At 34.2% G+C, this 22,901-nt stretch overlaps 1 long non-coding RNA gene across 1 annotated transcript; it reads left to right on the top strand.

The window, feature by feature from the left end:
• The first annotated feature begins 7,857 nt into the window (after positions 1-7,857).
• LOC149415086 (uncharacterized) lies at positions 7,858-13,328 on the top strand. Its single transcript, XR_016303927.1, has 3 exons — positions 7,858-7,934; positions 12,702-12,851; positions 12,943-13,328. It is a non-coding gene; the product is annotated as an uncharacterized LOC149415086 (long non-coding RNA).
• Positions 13,329-22,901: the final 9,573 nt, after the last annotated feature.

The raw sequence follows: 22,901 nt of genomic DNA, 5'->3' as shown, positions 1-22,901 counted from the left end.
AGTTTCGAAAGGTTCATTTATTTGATAAGTTGGAAGCAAACATATTTGAAACTTTTATGTAATTCAGTTTGGTATTGGTAGTTTGTGACAATAATAGAAAACTAATTAGAGAACAATTAATTTTGATATGTGCGAGTTGACTAATTATTGTTGCACGACCTTTGTTGAAAATTCAGTGTAAATTATTGTAAGCCGAATTTTTAAATTTATTCTCTCTGTCAAGAGACACTTCAAAAATATTCTGAAAAAAAAAACTACTGTCACTTAATTAATCTCACAAATATCCTTAGTTTTCCATAACTTCCTTTCTTTTTTTAAATTTAATATATTAATATATTATCCTTCACTACTATCAAAAAAATACTACAGCAAACATACATTTATGTACAATGAATTATTTACGTATTAACTAACAACAGCATTTATGTACACTCCCCTTCCATACTCTCCGCCGTGGGTCAACAAATGGCTTCTTAGATGTCCCTTTGTTAAACATGAATAGTTACAGTCGGGGCATGAAAACGGTCTATCTCCACCGTGAGTAAACATGTGCATTTTTAGATATCCCTTTCTAGCACAACGATAGTTGCAGTCGGGACATGAAAAAGGTTTTTCTCCACTGTGTGTAAACATGTGAATTTTTAAATGCCCCTTATTATAACATCGATAGTTGCAGTCGGGACATAAAAAAGGTTTTTCTCCACTGTGGGTAAACATGTGCTTTTTTAGTAAACCCATCGTCATACACGAATATTTGCAATCGGGACATGAAAAAAGTTTTTCGACACTGTGTGTGAGCATGTGCCTTTTTAGTAAATCCTTTCTCAAACCCAAATAGTTGCAGTCGGGACATGAAGAAGGTTTTTCGCCACTGTGGGTAAGCACGTGCTTTTTTAGTAAATCCTTTGTCACACCCGAATAGTTGCAGTCGGCACATGAAAAAGGTTTTTCTCCACTGTGGGTCAGCAAGTGACGTCTGAAATCTCCTTTTGTTGAACATGAATATATGCAGTCGGGACATGAAAAAGGTTTTTCGCCACTGTGGGTAAGCATATGCTTCTTTAGTAAATCCTTTCTAACACACGAATAGTTGCAGTTGGAACATGAAAAAGGTTTTTTTCCACTGTGTGAGAGCATGTGTCTTTTTAGATTCCCCTTTATAGAACAAAGATAGTTGCAGTCGGGACATGAAAAAGGTTTTTCTCCATTGTGTGTAAGCATGTGAATTTTTAGACCCGACTTTGTAGAACAAAGATAGTTGCAGTCGGGACATGGAAAAGGTTTTTCTCCACTGTGGGAAAACATGTGCATTTTTAGATGCCACTTGTTATAAAATCGATAGTTGCAGTCGGGACATGAAAAAGGTTTTTCTCCACTGTGGGTAAACATGTGATTTTTTAGATTCCCCTTTGTAGCAAAAAGATGGTTGCAGTCGGGACATGAAAAAGGTTTTTCTCCACTGTGGGTAAACATGTGCTTTTTTAGTATATCCTTTCTCACACACGAATAGTTGCAGTCGGGACATGAAAAAAGTTTTTCTGCAATGGGAACAAAAATTTTTTTATCCTCAGGATGCGTCTTCAAGTTTGACAAGTCTGAAAAGATTATTAATACAGCTCTTGAGTTCGGTAAATTCATAAAAAAACGCATAAATTAGGAGAGCACGAATTTTTAACTTCAACAAAACAAAATCGCTTATACCTGCTGTGTGGGAAAATCTTTCGGAGCGCTCTAAGCAATCCTTTTTAACATCCGGGAGGTCTACGTCAATATCTGAGTAATGAATTCCCCTTCCAAACTCTTCTCGTTGTCCAGGTTCTATCTTGATGGTAATAGTCTCCACATTAATGCTACCTGCAGAAACAAAACAACAATACGTACGTAGACAAGCAAATACGAATAACCTATTACATTAAAAACTACTACCTTCCTTCTCCGAGAGAAGTAATAAGAAAACTTATTGTTTTAGTAAAAAAAAATATTTTCGATTGAAGAAATCATTGATAAATCTTGTAGAAGCGGAAAACAAGACTGGGAGTTTATTTAAAAAGGACCTCAGATGTCCGCTTAAGGACTGATGCATCAAGAAGTAAACATAAAGGTATTTGCCTGCACTCCTTTAAAATGGATATTTTTTGCTTCATTATATTGTCAGTGAAATAATATGTTTGTGCATGAAGTACACATATTTTAATGGACGATCATACATAACCTATATCATGCGTGGAAAATGTATTAACTTTAGAAATCGAGATTTTGTCAGCATTATAAATTTGCTTAGTTTGACAGTTTACTGTGAAGATGCATTTTAAAGGAAATACCAGTATAACCAATGAACTTCACGATAGGATTCCATAAATAGTGATACAATTTCTCTCTGCTAATCATTCAGAAAAGGGGAAAAAATTCCACAAAATCTTGAACATACTTCGTTTATTTTTCTATTATGTATTTATTTATATATTTTTCTTATTTCCGTAATTCATCTTACTGGTTGACGGAGTACTCTCCGCATACTGCGAAAATTCCTTTTTTACATCCGGGAGGTGGATATCTACATGTGTATAAGACATTTCACCTCCCCACTCTTCCTGGGACCCTGGCTCCACCTTGATGGAAACACTCTCTGGGTTCGGAAGATCCATGGCCTTCTTTTACTTGGTCCCAGCTTAAAATAAATCATACCTGAAACAGTATATTGAGAAAACTACATAAAAGTAATCACTTTCAGTTGGAACGACATATTCAAAACCTCGGTGGTGAACTCGAACACATATACAAAAGTTTTGTCAGTCTTACGACTAAGTTAAAATGTTATTGCATAAAGTAAACAATGCTTGCAAGTGTCCTGTTGACAGTTTTTTATTACGCTTATTATGCGAGTCATGCAATTACATGAAATGAAACATAAACAAAAGCATTATATATTATGAATTTACTTGTCATGGTGATTTGAATACAAACTAGAATTATGTTTGCAATAAATAACCGTGCGGGAAAAACATATGCATAGTAAAAATAGGATCAAAATTTATAATATCTCACGGCCGCCTTCACCAATAAAACAACAGACCAGAGACCGCGCAGTTCCTATAGAAAACAATCTAATGTTGACTGCACAAATGCCAAGCTTGACTGGCAGTAAAAATACTTATCCAGATTAATAAAACCTAATTAAATGAGTTATTATCGTAACACTACAGGTTCAGTACAAGTTTAGAACTGTCAAATTTAGTGTGGTGTACTTTTGAGGGAGTCGAACCAGTTGCTCCAAGGTCATCTGAGAGAAATACAGCCTCAGTATCACTCTCGATCACCATTCAGCACAGGAAGGATGCTTTAAATGGTTTTAGCGGTGTTTTGTGACCAGATCATAACTAAATGTACAACATTGGTTTCTATTTCAAGGTGTAGAGTAAAATAAACTATATTGACAATAAGCAAACGCGAGAAAAAATATGTGATGTAATACTTAATGGAATTGACTAATAGGAAAAAGTAAAAGTGTACCCTTCAGTGTCAACAGAAAAACTTAATAATCGTTCGGTTGGCATTTGTGACGTTTGTAAATTTACAATGAACAAACACATGTACCATGAAAACTTTTTTGGTTTTGGGTAACTAAGTATATTATATCGCGAATATTTTCAAATGTGAAATATTTGTAAAATGAACATGCACCAATTAAGGGGCTTAGGTTTTACTTGGTCAATATAACATTAACCTACTTACGTACAAGGCGACAATTCAAACTTTTAGAAGAAACGTCACTAGAAAAGTAGAATGCAAGAATTGGATTAACTTTAGGATATAAAAGTGATGGTCACTGAAGTGATACAAAACTGTATAAATGGAACACAAATATCATACAGTTAATACAATATTACTTCAGATAAGCGGAGTAACAATGGTATTGTTCAACGTTGCAAGATGCAAGACGTGAATCATAGATATACCTGTAAATACACCACTCACTAGATCGATATCTTCGTGATTTTTGTACTGAGCAAATTGGTCCTAAATTTAACCATAGATATGCCAATATTTAAGACAAATTTTATTCCTGCGCAAGAAGTACATCACACACCACCGACGAGGATAGAGGAAACTAAAAAAAGGCCCAGCAATAGGCATTGTACCTAATTCTCATTCGGTGCCTTATCCCATTCACTAGCCTAAAATATTATTTTAATAATAAAAAATTTTGAAACGTCGAATTATTCCCTCACAACAAGAAAGATCCATCTGACAAGTGCTGTCCTGCGAAAATGAGCTTAAAGTATCTTTCTTAGGTCATTTTCTTAGGACATCCAATGTCAGGTGAAATCTTGTTGTTCTGAGATGAACAATAAATCTGTCGTTAAAATAAACTAAATGACTTGAAATTTGAAATCCTCCAAATAAAGGCAGAACATAATATCTCAAATAGCGAACACGCCTTAGAAAATACAGATGTTGGCAGATTGTACTCAATTGGCTTACATATAAATATGTCACGGTAAAATTTATTTCGAATGTGCATTGGTTCTGTAAATAGTCAATTTACCGCCACATTAGATAACGAACTTTGTGTTGTATTGAGCTGAAACTAGAGTTAAGGCCCGTTTATAATAGGAATAAGCGGTAAGAATAGGCCGGTGCGTAATCCGTAATATTTTAGATCGTCGTTTATAATTGGAATAGGAATAAAATAGAATACGTCCATAGAAGTGACTATGCCGCTGTCACTTGTCTATGTCAACTGTCAACCGAGAGTATATTCATCCTCCATCTTATAAAAGTATTATTGTTTTATATAAATAAATATTGAAACGATAAATTCATCAGATATTGTTGCATGTGGAATGTTAACACTTACGGTAACACTTGGATGTGGTTATTACTTAACACTTGGATGTGGTTATTAAAATTATTAACTTCCCTTAAGTATAGTGATAACAAAGTGAATTGTGCCAAATAAATTAATAAAAAAACTAATATAGAAATATTTTTATGTTTTTGTGTTTAATTCGTAGAAATCCATTTATTAATTATTCCGCTCTCTAGGCTATTTTAAAACTGCTGTAACAATAACAAAAATAGCTGTAAAAATAACAAAAAACAAAAAATTCTCGCAGGACTTCATAATTATACTATTAAATTTGATTTTAATTAAATTTAAAAAAAATGAATTAAAAAATGTCGTTTTGCTATAAAAATTCTGTTTTATTAGACTAAGCGATATCTTTTGAATCTGTTATAAACGTAAGTATGGCTTTATTTTAGCATAAAGCTATTTAATTAGCAATATAGATATAGATGACTTCAAAACTTGAAGTAACTTCAGATTTTATAATTTTAATTCAGAAAATCGTACGAAAATTGTTATTTCTGACGCTAGCCGCAAATCTGAAAAAAGGTCAACACTTATTTTTCATCTTATTCTGTAAAAAGTATGTGCAGATAAATACGTTTATAGGAAAACAATTTAAAATAGGTTGCAACTACAAACAACCAAGTTTTTGTTTCCCAATTACTTTTCATTTATATTTCTCACTTCATTTTTAATTATTTCTTGTCACTCCAACCACCATATTTATCATTCTTTGAATCCTTAAAACCTAACCTTAAAAGCCCAGGATAAAGCATTAGTGCGACTTTGTATGAATGGCATTGAACCCAAATCGAGGGTGAGAGGAAAATGCCTGACAGCCATCTTGTATGACTACTTTTGAACTGAGTTGTATGCAAAGTGGTGGATAATGAACTTTTATTATTATGTTTTTGGTGTATTTATGAGACAGGAATTTGGATACGGCATTTAAGTTTTTAACAAGATTTTGGCATTTCCATATATCTTCCCCTTCACCCCGCGGCTTCAAATAGTTCTCGAATTGTTCCGTCCAGGGCGTTTTAGGTCCATGCTTAAAATAATGTCTTTAACCTTTAGAAACACAGTGGTATCAAAAATCCATCACCTAGATAACAAATAATCAAATCAAAACCAAGCCTATTAAATACAATATTGCTGGTTCCAGTGACAGCAAAGGAGCCGGTTCCATTTAACGTTTGCAGGAACCATCACTAAATTCGACGTCTCTACTCATTAATTTGCTTCTATGTAACATCATGATTATGGTTGCTCTGTCTTTCTAAAGTGAGACGGTTTAGAGTGATTTATACCTTTTGAGAAATATCTTATACGAAGTTATTTCAATTGATATCACGTTTTTAAAGCAAAGTCATCGTGACGTGTCGTGACTAGTGACGTTTCTTCAACACTGGACTTGACCGCGCCGCGCTGCACCTAGTACATAGGTCGGTTCTAGGTATATTAACTAAGTAACACCTAAGCTCAATGTTTACAGCATAACTAGCTACCAACAAGTGACAGATAGTACGTGAGTTAGTTCATTGTCGATTTAGGGCAGGGTTACAAATTAAAACCTAACAAGTTCATTAAGTAAGTTAATATAATCTGAACTAGAGAATTAATCCGATTTGTGTGAGTAAATTTCATTCCAAAACATATATTGAATTGGGAAAAAATTCGGTTTATGGGAGTCACTTGAATAACCGAAATTGAACTTGATTTAGGCTAATTTAGGGCTGGGGAATCCGAATCTGATTCTGAAGAATTAGGTGGGGGTCGGCACTATTAACTGAGTTATAGGGTTTTGAAATTTCGTACGCGGTACATAGAAACCATGTTTTTATTATCAACTATGACTTAATAAGAAAATCAAATTAAAGACTTTTTAATACTTTGACATTTCAGAAGTGCCAATCAAAAAATAAAAAGTGTTGCCATATAATAATAATATCAATGCATGGAAAATTCAGAAAATTAAATATCATTTGCCAGATTTGTAGTTTATTATTTAAAATCTTGTAAATATTAAATTTATATATATTTATAACCTAACCTAACTGTGATTTTCTATAACAAAAAAATGACCCTTTAATAACGCCCACTCGCGTCCACTTTAGAGTTACATCCCAGTTTTCAAATAATTTGTGGGCTACGCTAGGTTTGTATAGACTGATTTGTGATTTAATTCTAATACCTTTTTTCCATGTTATTTCCTGTTACAAAAAATTGCCCCTTTAATAACGCCTGCTCGCGTCCCCTTTAGAGTTATATCCCAGTTTTAAAATAGTTTGTGGGCTACGCTAGGTTTGTATAGACTGGTTTGTGATTTAATTCTAATACCTTTTTTCCATGTTGTTTCCTGTTACAAAAAATTGCCCCTTTAATAACGCCTACTCGCGTCCCCTTTAGAGTTACATCCCAGTTTTCAAATAGTTTGTGGGCTACGCTAGGTTTGGATTCCCCAGCCCTAAATTAGTCTAAATCAAGTTCAATTTCGGTTATTAGAGTGACTCCCATAAACCGAATTTTACCCTTGTATTGTTTTGTTTTGCACTTAAACTAAATGTCAGCAATAGACGTCATCAAGTGTATTTTATTTGTCATTGTAAATAAGGATACAGTATATGCTTCATACGTTATGAGACGTCAAAATTGACAGTTCTGCACTTAGTGTTGATTAATACACGATATTAACTCAATGTTAGTGATAGTATACCGTTTGATAATGCTATTTCTATCCGTTACATCTGTGAAGAGAATATTGTTTGTGTCAAATTCTTAACTTAGCGGTCACTTTTCATTGGTAAAATATTTCTGGTCTATTGCTTAAGCGTACTGCTTAAAATATTATCATAATATATGAAGTGCTGTTTTCGTGAAAATATCACCTCACTTCAGTTAAGTTTTTCCACATCTGTTCTTTTTAATGTTTCTATATAACTAATTAATTAATGTTTACAGGTGTGCTTTATATTTAGTTGAGACTAATTACTATCACATAACAACGCTTTCATCAGTGGCATGGATATTTGTAACCCAGAGAGTGTTTCCATCAAGGCTGTCGACACTGTTCTACCAACTAGTAAGTTGCTTTGCGTATATCACAAAGGTGTTTCAGATGGACGCAGTTAGAACAGCTGTTTGTTTTCTACTCCCCTCTTGTAGTCCATTGGTACTTTTGATATTGCCTTTGATATATTATTTTAAAGTTTAAAGGAACTGACGAACTAAGAAAACGTTGAACTTCCTTTGCAAGCATTTAATTACTAACATTAATTATCTTGCTTAAGGCGAAATAGGTAGACTTGACCTGAAATTTGGCATTTTTGAGGCCACTTTTAGACGTATGGACACTTTTCTAGAAAAAAACACAAATTGATTTCGAAAGATCGTTATTTTATCTTGTAAAGTAAGATGTAAAATTTTGAAAAATAATATTATTTTCATATCATAATAAAGTGTTACCGTTGGACGATGCGCAGATTTGTTGCATTTTCAAATGTGAAGTTGTATTATACAACAAATATTTCAAATCATTGAATAATAATGTATAAACAATCAATAAATTATCTATCATATGTATGTATAAGAATTTTGTTTTTATTTCAAATAAAATTACTAATAAATAAATCCGAGCACGCGTTTTGTGACGAAAATCCCTCAATTGGACTATTTATTTATGGTCTTACAAATTGGTATAGTTCAGATTTTTTTAGAAAAATAATTTACCAAGACATAATTGAAACATTAGAAATAATTTATGACCAAAAAATATATTCTTAAAGTATATAATAGTAATTAATTTCGATTCGCGTTTGTTGTTTGTGTCTTGCCCCGGCGCAAGCCGAAATTTTATCATTCCCCGCTGCGACAGGGCGGCGAGCGGACGTCTATTCCACGCCAGTCTACTTGATAACATTTTAAAGAAATTCCTCGCTTAAAAATGAGGAGGAAAATACCCTCGAAAAAAAGTTATATTAGATAGCACAAATTACGACATCAAAAACGTACGTGGGAGATATATTTTCAGAAAAAACAAAGGTTAGTGATATTTAATTATCCGTGTACATTGTTCGTACTTATATGCTACAGGGTCGTTCGAAAGAATCAGTCAGAATAAGCACATATTTTTTATAACATTTGGCGATAATTTTGTGTTGTTTAATTTCCAGGGAAAAGAATCAACTATGGACAGGAGTTTATGTCTGTTATCGTTTTTTCATGTATAAATGTTAAAACTTATGCCAAAGTACGTGAAACTGTTTGTGATTGGTAGTCAAAAAGTGACACGAAACAAATGAATTTCGATTCGTGATGTGCGATTCAAATAATTTTTTTGTTCATAATTTCTATTTTATTGTCCAATTCACTATTACGTTGGTATAATTCAACATATTTAATGTTTTTTGTGTTACTTTTTGTCAGTTTCATAATGTCATATTGTGAATTGAGCTTCTTGTTTTAGGAAAAAAAACAAGGTTATTTTTGACATACAAACCTATGATTTTTACTCGTGAATTTAATAACATTTCGAAAATTAGACGAGTCAGGTCGCTCCGTTAATTATGAAAACAAATACATGAAAGCGATACAATATTATGCAATCGCATAACTACATATGTAGGTAGGTACCGTAGAAAATAGTTGGAAATAAAACCTAGTTTTAATATATAAACTACTTCAGTTGTAAGGAATAAACCCTCTTTTCAATGTCATACATATCAAATCAAGTAATACTTTGAAGATAAGTATTAGAAATAAAACTTACCGGTAATACCTTTCGGACAAACGAATAAATAAGTAAAACAAAAGATTTTTACTCACCTTTGGAAAACTCGTGTAAAATATTTAAAAAAAAAAACAAATTAAACAAATATTTGAAATTTTTTTTAATGTATATTTATATACCTACATATTTTATATCTACCATGTCAACAAACTGCATTTGTATTTATTTATGTTTACGCACTCCGACGTATAATTTACAAATATGTATGTAACTACTTATAAGGAAGAAAGCTACAACCAAGAATTAAACAACAATAATTGTTATTTCATCGGAACCATGCTGTAGTTTTCACTGCCGCGCGAGTGTACGGCTCGCAGCGGAATGAATTCGGTATTTCTGTCTCGGTCTAAAAAAACGTCCGATCGCGAGATCGTCTTTTAACGAAATTTGAATTCTCGTCCGCTGGTTAAATCGCCTTAACTTATTATGTTCCAAATACTCTTTTGGATTATAAGATAATGTAAGTTACGTTAATTTGTGTGTTTGATATAATTATTCCGAATTCACTGGTTTTATTTATTTGTTTATTTAACGCCCAGAGGGCTTTTACTTTATTGACTTTAAGATACAAGTCATTGTGTCTGAAGATTTTCAAGAATAGAATGTCATCGCTAAAAACGCCCTGCGAAAATTTCAAGTGAATTTATAAATGAAAATCAAATCCTAATCCCCTGTCTTCTCCTCGAAGAAGGACTTAAAGTAAAAAGTTAAGTTCATAGTTAATGCCTTGTTGCTGCTTGTACAATACCTGTTTAATATTTAAAAAGTTTTATAATTATTTCACATTCCAGTTCCTACCCTCATTGCCTTTTCCCTTGTTTTGTGAATTTCCTATAAGTCTTGCCTGAGAAGAAAGAAAATTTAATCAAAATAAGATGAACGCAAATGTTATTTTGTTTCATGTTCGACTATTCGTTGTCATTGAAAGTTGCATATTATTTCGCTCCTCGCGACAATTAATCTCGAGAAAGTCCGCAAAATAGTGTAAATTATCATCCGAAGATTAAATAGTATCGTGTGGTGATTGTAAGACAGTTCATGTTGTGGAAACAACGGTGCCTATTACATGTATATTTATAAACTATTATTAGTGCACTCTATAAATGCTGGCGTCCCACAGGGATCGGTTCTGTCTCCGACTTTGTTTTTGTTGCACATCAATGACCTTTTGACATGTGCACCGATTCATTGTTACGCGGATGACAGTACAGTTCATGATAGTTTTTTGTTTGACAAGCCCCCAAAGGGCACACAAACTCCAACGGCTCGGAGGGCTTTGAAGCAGAGAATGGACGGTTATCTCGAGAGTATTTCCTCCTGGGGTAAAAATAATCTCGTCGAATTTAATGTTTCAAAGACCCAATCCTGTCTGATTACGTCTAAAAGGGATCTAAATGATAACCTAGTCTCCTTCAACGGAAGCAATCTTCCGAACAGGCCTTCCATTGATATGCTTGGTGTAACTATAAGTGACCAGTTCAGGTATGGGGGCTCCATCGAAGCCAGAGTAAAGCTGGCCTCTCAGAAGCTGGGCGTACTGTACAGGGCCCGCAGATACTTTAATAGTACACAACTGCTGACCCTGTACAAATCGCAAGTGCGCCCTACTGTCGAATTTGGCAGCCATCTCTGGTCCGGAGCCCCTAAATACCTGATTAAAACCCTTGACTCTGTGCAGAAACGGGCGGTCCGTTTGATAGATTCCCCAATCTTAACAGACGGACTGCAATCTTTAGAGCACAGGCGTCAGGTTGGTATGCTGTCCTTGTTCTATCGGTATTACAATGGAAGATGCTCTGAGGAACTAGCGTCATTGATCCCTTCGGCACCGGTGCGTAGTCGGGATACACGCCAAACGCGCGCCCAACATTTGTACACGGTTGACATTTGTCACATGAGAACGGGTCGCTTCTACGATTCGTTCTTAAGTTCAACAGCTCGGCTGTGGAACGAACTGCCGGCCTCTGTGTTTCCTCCCTCCTACAACATGGGACTCTTCAAGACCCATGTTCACTCCTTCCTCTCCACAAAAAGACCCTCCACACAGCATCCCCAAAGATGACATAGGCCCTGAGGGAAATTATTTTCTTCAGGGCCTCCTGTGTGGAGTTAATATAAAAAAAAAATAAAAAAAAGTGCCCACGGAACCTTCCAGAAACCACCAGAAGTTCTTTTTTTTTATTTTTTTTTATAGTGAATACCTCACAAGAGTCCCAACTGCTCCCGTCTGGAGCCAGTGAGACTATGGCATCCCCAATTGGGGGATGTTGTGAGGCTGAAGGTAAGTGGGGAAGGGAAAGAGGAATGTGGGGAAGTACCTGGCTATTCAGATCTAGTCACTAAGCACGGCTAAAGCCATTTGGAGCAACGTTTCAATTCTGAATGGTGGTCTTACACCAGGGCGATACTGGTAGTATCTTCCACTCTGGAACGTGCCGCAAATATACTATATATTATTTTAATTAATAACTGTGAAATAACACAAATTAATCAAATAAAATTTATATGCGCACGCCGGGTTCGAACCCGCGACCTTCGGAATGGCAGTCCAATGCGTTACCACTGGACTATGCCGGCCGTCAAAAATAAAATTAACGTCATTCAATTAACGTCGTTCTAAATAAAATTAACGTCATTCACAAGGTTAAGGCCTCCTTGTCCTTAATAATATTTTTTTTTAAACGCTTTAAAGTTAATAGACATTTTGTAATATTTTCAAAATAATAAAAATTGAATTGAATTAAATTATAGCTAATAATAATTTATTGTTATTCGATTGTATGTTACTGTAAATTTTTATAACATTTAGAAAGACTTTACAAAGTTAATCTTTTTTCTGTAGAACTCTCTCGGGAAGGTACTTAAAGACGAAATATCTTTTTTTATATATGCCACGGAAATTTGTGCCCGTAAGGCTAGCTAATATAAGTAGCTTATCAGTAGGAGCGTGGTTAAATAATATTATATAATCCAGCCATCACGATACAAATACCACCGACGACCGTATTTTTTAATGTCGTGTTCTTCTCAACATTATATCTTGTTGTTTTGTTATTCCAGGTGGCCTTATTGAGAGTGTACCCATCAAGTCAGAGTCAGAACCACAAGAAGAAGATGGAAGGGAAAGTCCTCATTCGGAAATATACTCAGACCTGTCGGATACTAAAAAGAAAAGCTTAGAGCACTCTGAATGTATTACCCAACCTGCAGGTACAATAATTTTTTGGATGTTCGATTTCATTTTAATAATTTTCAGTTTTTATTACAGATTTATTTATTGAGGTTTATCCACTTTTTTCAGACTTTATAACGAACCTGAAGACGCACCCAGGAAAAAAACCCTTCTCATGTTCCTACTGTAACTACTCCTGCTCACGCAAGCTAACTTTAGCACGGCACTTACGCATCCATTCTGGAGAAAAACCATATTCATGTTCCTACTGCCACTATTCATGTTCCCGAAAGTATAATTTAAAACATCACATCGATACTCATACTGGAGAGAAACCGTTTTCATGCCCTGACTGCAACTATTCATTTTCTCAAAGGGGACATTTAAAACGTCACATGCTTACACATACTGGAGAAAAACCTCATTCATGTTCCAAATGCAGCTATTCATCTTCTCGAAAGGGAACTTTAAAACTTCACATTCTTACCCATACTGGAGAAAAACCTTTTTCATGCTCCTACTGCAACTACTCATGTTCTCGAGAGGGGACTATGAAACGACATATTCTTACCCATACTGGAGAAAAACCTTATCCATGTTCCTACTGTAACTATTCATTTTCTCAAAAGGGAACTTTAAAACTTCACTTGCTAACCCATACTGGAGAAAAACCGTTTTCATGTTCCTTCTGTGGCTATTTATGTTCTCGAAAGGGAACTTTAAAATATCACATGCTTACCCATTCTAAAGAAAAAAGTTTTTCTTTAAATTAGATTTTTAAAATCTATCCATTAATGCCGATAAATAAAATTTTACCCATTCTCAATCAATAAATTTAAATCAAAACTATAATTAAAATTATAGGACTTGTGTCCTATAAGTTAGTATAATTTTATTTTTAATTTTTGTCAGTTAGTTCTCTTTTGTAAGAGAACTAATTGCAATCAAGCATGTTCTTGAATCACTTAGTCCAATTTCCAAAATGAAATATCGTGATGTATATAGAATATAAATCAACATTTATGAAATTGGCAAACGAATTAGGATATTTATTTATACATTAATTATAAGTCTTAATTTTCTTAGACTAGAAAACCTAAAATGAGTGGTCAATATGAAATTTTTTAAACTTTATTACAATATTATGGAATTTTTGGCTGAAGAGGAACACATTTGACAACATTGTAAATCCACTTACAATAAATCAGTGATTCATAATCTAGGCAATCAATAAAACCATGAACATTTTCTTCTGAAACCATTTTTAAAAATATTTATAGTACAAAATTAAAAAAAAATATTCAATTAAGCATTTTTTTTACTAGAGGCAAATATATTATTTAAAGAATTTGAACAAATTATAAAATTTTGGTCATGTGAGTTCTATTGAAGTTCTGTTAATATTTCGAATTGGAGAGAATCTGAATAGGAATTTCACAGATGAAAATTAACTCTGACATTTGATGAATTGTTAAAATTCTCTGAAACACACGTCTTAAGCATAATCAAAATGTTTACCTTTAAAAATCATCCTTTAGTTATAAAAATTATCAATTCATGAATTTCAACTAAAATTGAAAAATTACCTAAAGAATTAATTTTTCATTATTATTTAAAAAAATCTTTTCCTGTTTTCCATAAATCTTACTTTTTCTTAATAGTTTTGTTTTTAAAAACATTTTTTTTAATTATATTTATTATTTGAGATTAAATTCCCTCACAAAACACAAACATATTAAGGAAATTTACTACAATTAATTATTTTTCTACTATATTTATGTTCTTCCTTTTGTTTCTATTATTCTGTTTTTATATATAGTTTACCAACTATTATGTTATAAGTTCATTTTTTATTTTTTATTTTTTTTTTATTTATTGAAACATATAAACAAGGTTACAATTTTTTAACAATATAAACACCAATATTTCAATCATTCTCCTAATAAAGCAGCTGCAAGTTTGATGATTATATTTCAATTTAGTATTTCTTAGTTCTTCAAATAATATATCATATCTTAACTTCCCTACCTCTATTGAGTTGGGCAGTTTTGTTACGAAAAATATCTATTTATTGTAATGAATTAATATTCCCAAACTTGACATTTCCTCTATAGCTTCTTCGTCACACAATGCTTTATCTGTTCAAATTCACGAAATTAACGATGATGATATTGTTGCCGCTTTTCACAAGCTAAAACCTAAATACTCGGTCGGTCCAGATTTTATTCCACCCATCATACTCAAAAGATACTCAAAACATTTAATTCAACCTCTAAAGCACATTTTTAACCTTTCACTTCGTAATAATACCTTCCCTGAAATGTGGAAACTAACAAAAGTCACGCCTTTACACAAAAAAGGCAAAAAATCGGCAATCGATAATTACACCTTTTTTACCTGTAGCTGTCTTATCAGAAAATTAACAGGCAAAAATGAGATTCGTGACCTTGGGGTGATCTTCGAAGCAAATCTCTCTTTCAAATCCCACATAATCTGACATTGTCTCCCGCGCCAACAAAATGCTTGGATTTGATCATTTACTAATGGAATTGCAATACGGAGAACATATTATGAAGAACTTGTCCGCAGCATCCTGGAATATAGCTCCATTATTTGGGCCCCTTCTGAACAAATCCATATCTTAGAAATGGAAAAAGTACAAAAAAGGTTTATGCGTTACCTGTACATGAGGGAATATACATACTATCCATTCCTGTATCCAACCTTGTTCTTAACAGGAATGCTCGATTTCAATACATTAGAAGCCCGCAGAAAAATATTTTTAGGCAAACACTTTTTTAAGTTAATCTCTGGTACAATACACAATCCGCCTATGTTGAAAGAGGTTAACTTTTATGTCCCTAACAATTATACTCGAGGGATATCCTCGGCACTCCTATATGCTCCGAAAGCGAGAACTTCTGCCTAACAGAACGCGCCAATAAACAGAGCGACTCAACTGTTTAACGATTCTGCATTAGCCATCGACGTTTTCAATGTCACCTACAGACAATTCAGTAACTATCTTTTAACACATGTCACAAAATAGTAAAACTGCCTCTGTAAACTTTTTAATTTGTATTCTTCTCCATGATATATTGGTGTATAACCGTTTTATGGAGAACATGAAAGAATAAATAAATAAATAATTTCATCACTGTTTCCACTTAAACTTACAAATGAAGACACGAAAGCTGTGTATTGGGAAAACCTGTTAAAAAAAAGTTGTTACAAGATTTTGCAGGCCTATATCTAGAGACACCAATTCATAGCATTAAAGATATTTTCGTAAATTAAAGCGATAAATGGTGATTTTAGCGATAATAAAAAAGATTTTTTAGTCGCTCTAATCTTGTATTGAAAGATCGTAGAACGAACATGACAGACCCTACTATAGAAACATGTGACATGTTGAGTTTCAATCAATAATACAATAAACATGTTTCAAGTGATTTTGCTAATTTAATTGTTTTTCCCCTCTTGCTGACTCCCATTCCTTGACGTTATCTTATTTAGCTATAAACGCTATGAAAACGCGAAATTATAGCTATAAAAGCTATTTTTCGATAATTAATGCAACATTTCTTAAAAATTAAAGCTATGAATGGGTATCTCTACCTAAACCTGTTGAATATGCTAAAGAAATTAATAATATTCGACTGGACGGGATATAATTTCTTCTCTTCCCCTCCCTTCCGCCATCCCATCCCTATTTATTACGATGATTGACGGGAAGGTTGCCCAAGTTTTAACAATACACATACCTACGTACATGCTACACATTACACAGACTAGATCCATCCCATACCCCTCCCTTCCGCCATCCCATCCCTATTTATTACGATGATTGACGGGAAGGTTGCCCAAGTTTTAACAGACACACCATCTTCTCCTACGTGCGTTGTATGTCTTGCAAATCCCAAAGAAATTAATGTTCTTGAACGTGTAAGGCAAAGAGTTGACCGAGAGGAAACTTACAGATATGGCTTATCTACGTTACGTGCTTGGATTCGCTGTATGGAATTGATACTCCACATATCATATGATTCATCATTTATGAACTGGTCCGCCACAAATGAAAAAAAAACAAGAGGGAAAAGGCTAACAAAGAAATATATATTCAAGAACGATTCCGCAAATAGCTCGGTTTGATTATAGATAAACCATGAACTGGAAAAAGTAATGCCGGAAACACGGCTAGAAGATTTAATGCTAATTCTATTTGAACTGCTGATATAACTGGAGTAGACGAAGAAATAATTGAAAGGTTTTCTATAATTTTACAGACCATGGCATGCGGAAGAGACATAAATGCAAATAAATTTGGAGAGTACCTATACGAAACCGCAGAGTTGTATGTTTTAAAGTACAACTGGTATTACAGGCCAGCTTCGATGCATAAAATATTATTTAACGGTGAACATATTATTAGTTGTAATTCAATTTTACCACTTGGACAGTTATCTGAAGATGCTCAGGAATCTAGAAATAAGGAATATACGATGTATAGGTTTCAGGTTATATTCCAGAAAAATCATAATTATTATAAAAAGTGAATTACTTTTTAAGATTTTTTTTGTTTGTTTTTCAGTCTGAATATATTAAGAACGCTTATAAAAATACACAAAATAAAAATGTGAAATAAAATCCCAGCCAGGAATTATTAGATTCCTGGTCAAATAAAATTATTCACGCAAAACACTTCAATTATCTCAACCAAACGTATGTTGACAAATTTTCGTCAAAAAAATGGTTGAGTATTGGAGAGTTGAGCGCAGAAATAGAAGGATTTATGCTTGCCATTCAGGATAGAGTCATTAATACTAAAAAATATAGGAAGCGTATAGTCAAAGATTCAAATCAAATTAATGGTTTATGTAGAAAATGTTTGGCTTTTCTGGAATCTATAGAACGTATTATATCGGGATGTTCTGTATTAGCACCGCCCAAGTTTACATTTAGGCATAATCAAGTTTTAAAAATAATTCACCAAAGTTTAGTAATTAAACATATCTTGATTGACTGCCGTAATAAAGTTCCATAATATTATGAATATGAACCAAATTCATTTTAAGAAAATGAATTTTATAAAATAAATTATGATAAAACTATACTAACAGACCGAACGATTAGTCGCAATAGACCCGATATAGTTTTACATGACAACATTTAAAAAAACAACTTACATTATTGATGTCGCTATTCCAAATTCCTGTAATATTCAAAAATATGTTAGCTGAAAATAAAAAAAAATACGAAGATTTAGGAAATGAGATAAAATGAATTTGGCATTCTCAGACTATAAAAATATAACCATTTGTTATTTCAGCTACTGGAATTATACCTAGCTCTCTCATTAAAAATTTAGGCGTATTAGATCTATCAAAAAATTTATACTGAAAAATTCAAAAATCCATCATATTAAATACATGTAGGATTACGAAAGATTTTTAAAATATTTTTACTGAGGGATCAATAGGATTTATAGGCCTAATTAGAAGTTCTACCGTGCCGATCCTTTGATATGAAAATATCTGGAGTCGGTTTATTATTTTTCCATTTGATCTCTGGTGATTTGTCGTGTTGTTCTTGAATTATTTTGTATGTATTATGCTTATTTATTTATTTATTATTGGATAATTTGTATAGCGCCACTTTTGTGAGATATCACCTCAGGAGCGCTTTAGAGTTGATGCAGGTATTACAGAAAATATAAATATTACAAAAATAGAGTGAAGTTAAGTTAAGTAAAATGAAGTATAGGAACAGGTGACACGAAGATAGAAGATGGAGACTCTGCAGCAAGAATCCTAGATGGTGAAGAAACTGGGCCAGCTGCTGCAGCGAAAGAGTCCACCGCGTCCACCACCAGTGCCATCACGAGGTTCGTCATCCGTCCAGGTATGTGTCTGCTGCTAATAAAGCGCTGACACACTATCCTCTCACAGATACCAGACCTTGGCAGCACCGCTGTGACGTTCTACGAAGATAGAAGATGGAGGCTCTGCTGCAAGAATCCTATGTGGTGAAGGAACTGGACCAGCTGCTGCAGTAAGAGAGTCCACCGCGTCCAACAACAGCGTCCAGGTATGTATCTGCTGCTAATACAGCGCTGACACCTCACATAGATAAGAGACCCTGGCAGCGCCGCCGTGACTTTCGGCAAGTCCATCATATATCTCCATGTAATCCTGTTCCTGGTAATTGTTGAAGCGGTGCATTCTGTCCGCAATAAAAATCAATCCTGTTCCTGGTAATTGTTGAAGTGGTGCATTCTGTCCGCAATAAAAATCGACGGTTGGGGTAATAAATTACCCTGGGCTTAGTAAAAAACTTGCAGGATCCAAGCTTGCCCAGTTTCCGAGAATTTTGTTGAAAACATCTGGAGTGCATTTACCGATCGCCGTTCGTTTCGAATGTTCAATATTTTTGAGCAAATTTCCGATTATTTATTCCTTTTTAAAACACTGCACTCAAATCACATAATATATTATTTTTATTTAAGTTCAAATGTTGATTGATTGATTTTAAAAATAATATCAAAGGGATGTTGCCTCATTTCCCTTGAAAATACTAAAAAAAACACAAAGCGGTTGGAGGAAGCGTTAGGACGCGTCCTGCTGCCACGAAGGGCGCTATACTACTATTTATTTATATAATGCACTTGCATAATGTGGATTGACTAGATGATCATCTGTGGAAAAGTGTGTGAAAGGGTTTAGTTTTTTCCTGTGCGGAAGATTTAATCCGGACATAAAGTCGGAAAATTAAACATACATAATATAATTTGTTACTTTATAATATAAATTTTGAATGAAAATTTTATCAATGTTGCGTGTCGTATCTTGTGATTGTCCTGTTTTATTTAACTTCAGTCAAGTCTAAACTCTTTCACTTTTTCATTTTATAATCTCGATGTGTAGAGCCTTTTACATTATCTTTTTCTGTCTATGTCACCCTTTATGTTAAATATTTTTGTTTATGGCACGTCATAGTGTAATATTGTCATAATTTCGCGTCTATAATATCTTGTGTCTGTAGTCACGTCAAATCTATGTTTGTTTATAAATAGCTTGTTGTGATCGAGATACAATTCAATTCTACATTAGCATTCTTCAACATTCATTATCAACCAACTCTCGCTTCTCTCTCTAAGTTTAAATGTCTACCCTCTTCTGTGTGACATATTAAACGTATCAACAAAAAACACAAGTGTTTTAATGAGAAGCGAATCTCAATCTATCTCAACGGCAAGCCAATCCTTGGCGTGAAACGAAAGAAGCCAACAAGAGCCGAGCAGCCTTACAAACGGCTTCTGGAGTCAACACGAGGACGCTGCTCATGGTCCTTCGCCGGATTGCACCAGCAATCATCACCCAGGCCACCACAGGAGAAATCAGCAATCATCACAGCAAGCACGAAAGTTAAGTCAATCCCTTCAACTTTCCCTCCTTACTGTGTTAATACTTTTGCTGTTTCTCAATCATAACAGGCACGGATCTCTAGTCATCTGACAATGGCGGACAACTTGAAGGCTGTCATAGCCAGAAGGGGTCAGATCAAAGGGCTGATAACAAAGTTTCAGTCATTGTTAGATGAAGACCAAACGGATCCGTCAATCATCCAAGTCCGATTGGCAAAAATCGAACCTTTGCATGACTTATTCATGGATATTCAACATAAAATCAGTATGTGTGATGAAAGTTTGAATTTCAATTCGGATGATGAGACCGATCGCTTTGAAACAATGTATTTCAAGGCCATCTCCGAAGCAAAATCGCGTCTGACGATCGATTCCAAACTTAATTCACATCAATCACAAGTAAATATAAATTCCAAAATCCAATTACCAATTTTGAAACTACCTACTTTCTCCGGAACATTCTCTGAGTGGACTTGTTTCGAAGAATCTTTTCAATCATTAATTAAAACAATCCATGAATTATCTGCAATTCAGAAATTTCACTATCTTAAATCGTGCTTAACCGGAAACGCTTCCAAATTATTAACATCTCTGGAAATCTCATCAAATAATTATCATATTGCATGGAATTTATTAACAGATCGATACGCAAATAAACGCTTAATAATTCAAAACCACATCCAAGCTATATACAATATTGCAATCATTAAATTTGAATCTTCCAAAGAAATTCAAGCTTTTTTAGATCAAATTTTAATTAATTTACGGGCTTTGAAAAATTTAAACCTACCTACAGAACATTGGGATGCCTGACTAAATCATCAATTATCAAATAAACTTGATCCAATAACATCTCGTGAGTGGGAACGAATTCCTATTCCAGAACCAAATACTTTCATACGTTCACGTTCATTCTATGGAAACATTCAAAAAGTTTTTAACCGATAAATCTTATATGCTTCAATCTATACCAAAGTCATCTGCAACAGCTCATAAATCTGATAACATTAATAGCAAAAAAACAAATTTCACTTTTGTAACATCTCAAAATTATTGTTGCAATGTCTGTTCTTCAAAACTTCAGAAAATGACTCTTCAAGACAGAATAAATGCATCTAAGACTTTTAAATTATGTTACAACTGTCTAGGAAAGCGTCATTACGAACAATGTCAAAGCAAATTCCGTTGCGAAACACAACAAAAAACATCACACTCTGTTTCACAAAGAAGTTCAAACTGAATCTGAACAAGGTCCAATCATCTCCGCTACATCCATGGCGAACGAATCTCATGCCTTACTATCTACTGTTATTCTCAATGTGAAGAATGCGCAAGGACATTTCATCCAGGCCAGAGCTTTACTCGATTCTGGCAGTCAAAGCAACTTCATTACCACAAAATTAGCTTCGCATCTAGGTGTTCAGCTAATAAAGTCAGATAGCCCAATTACTGGAATAACCGGCGCATCATTCAACAGTAATTTCAAAACTAATATAACCATTGCTTCACAATATAAAAAACGTTTTGTAAAAACAATTATCTTGCATCTGTTTAAATGAAATTACTCCAAACATTCCAGTACACAAGATAACCAGCAACGCAACAGCTACGCTCCCATCTCACATGAAGCTAGCAGACCCAACCTATCATGAACCTGCATCAATCGACATCCTTCTTGGCTGCGACATGTTCTGGAGTTGCCTAGAACAAAGGCGAACAAACATCTCAGGAATGCAACTTCAACTCACCGCTTTCGGCTGGGTAATTACACACACCGACACACCAGCTAACGAAGGTATTTCTTTATTTTCCATTAAAGACAACAATGCCCTTCATGATCTCATGACTAAATTCTGGCATATGGAAGAAAACCTTTCTCATCCACCTCAGTCCTTGGAAGAAAGGGCTGTCGAATCACACTTCATTGACACACATTACAGAAATGAAGATGGTAGATTCATCGTGGAGCTTCCGCTCAAGGGAAACCCACAAGACTTGGGTTCTTCGCTAAACACAGCTACAAAACGATGGCTCTCCGTTGAACGATAACTCTCACCTCCACTACAATTGCAATACTCTGAATTCATGAATGAATATATTCACCTAAACCATATGTCTGAAATATCTATTAAGGACAACACTTCATCCTCTAACCATTATTTCTACTTACCTCACCATTCTATTCTACGTGAATCCAGCGAAACCACCAAACTGAGGGTCGTGTTTGATGGATCTGCGAAAACCTTCTCAGGGCTCTCTCTAAATGACATCCTCATGGTTGGACCGACCGTTCAAGATGATCTCCTTTCAATAATCCTACGTTTCAGAACTTACAGATATGTAATATCCGCGGACATAGAAAAAATGTACCGTCAGATCTTAATAACTCCCAAACATCGTGATTTACAAAGAATTGTTTGGTCAAACCCATCTTCAAACAAATTGTCTCATTTCAGACTCAACACAGTTAAGTACGGTACGGCATCAGCTCCGTATTTAGCGACAAGATGTCTACGGCAACTAGCACTGGATTCACAAGAATCGTCGCCAGACGCAAGTCAGCACCTCCTACATGACTTTTACGTCGACGATCTCCTTACAGGAAGTAATGATTTTGAGACAACGCTAAAACTCAAGTATAGTATTAATTCTATATTAAGTTCTG

Source organism: Hesperophylax consimilis, chromosome 19 (assembly GCF_061612785.1).
Source record: "Hesperophylax consimilis isolate HC1 chromosome 19, BYU_Hcon_1.0, whole genome shotgun sequence".
In the NCBI taxonomy this organism is placed as follows: Eukaryota; Metazoa; Arthropoda; class Insecta; order Trichoptera; family Limnephilidae; genus Hesperophylax; species Hesperophylax consimilis.
The sequence above is the reverse complement of the archived record's forward strand: the minus strand, read 5'-3'. Positions and strand labels throughout refer to the sequence as shown.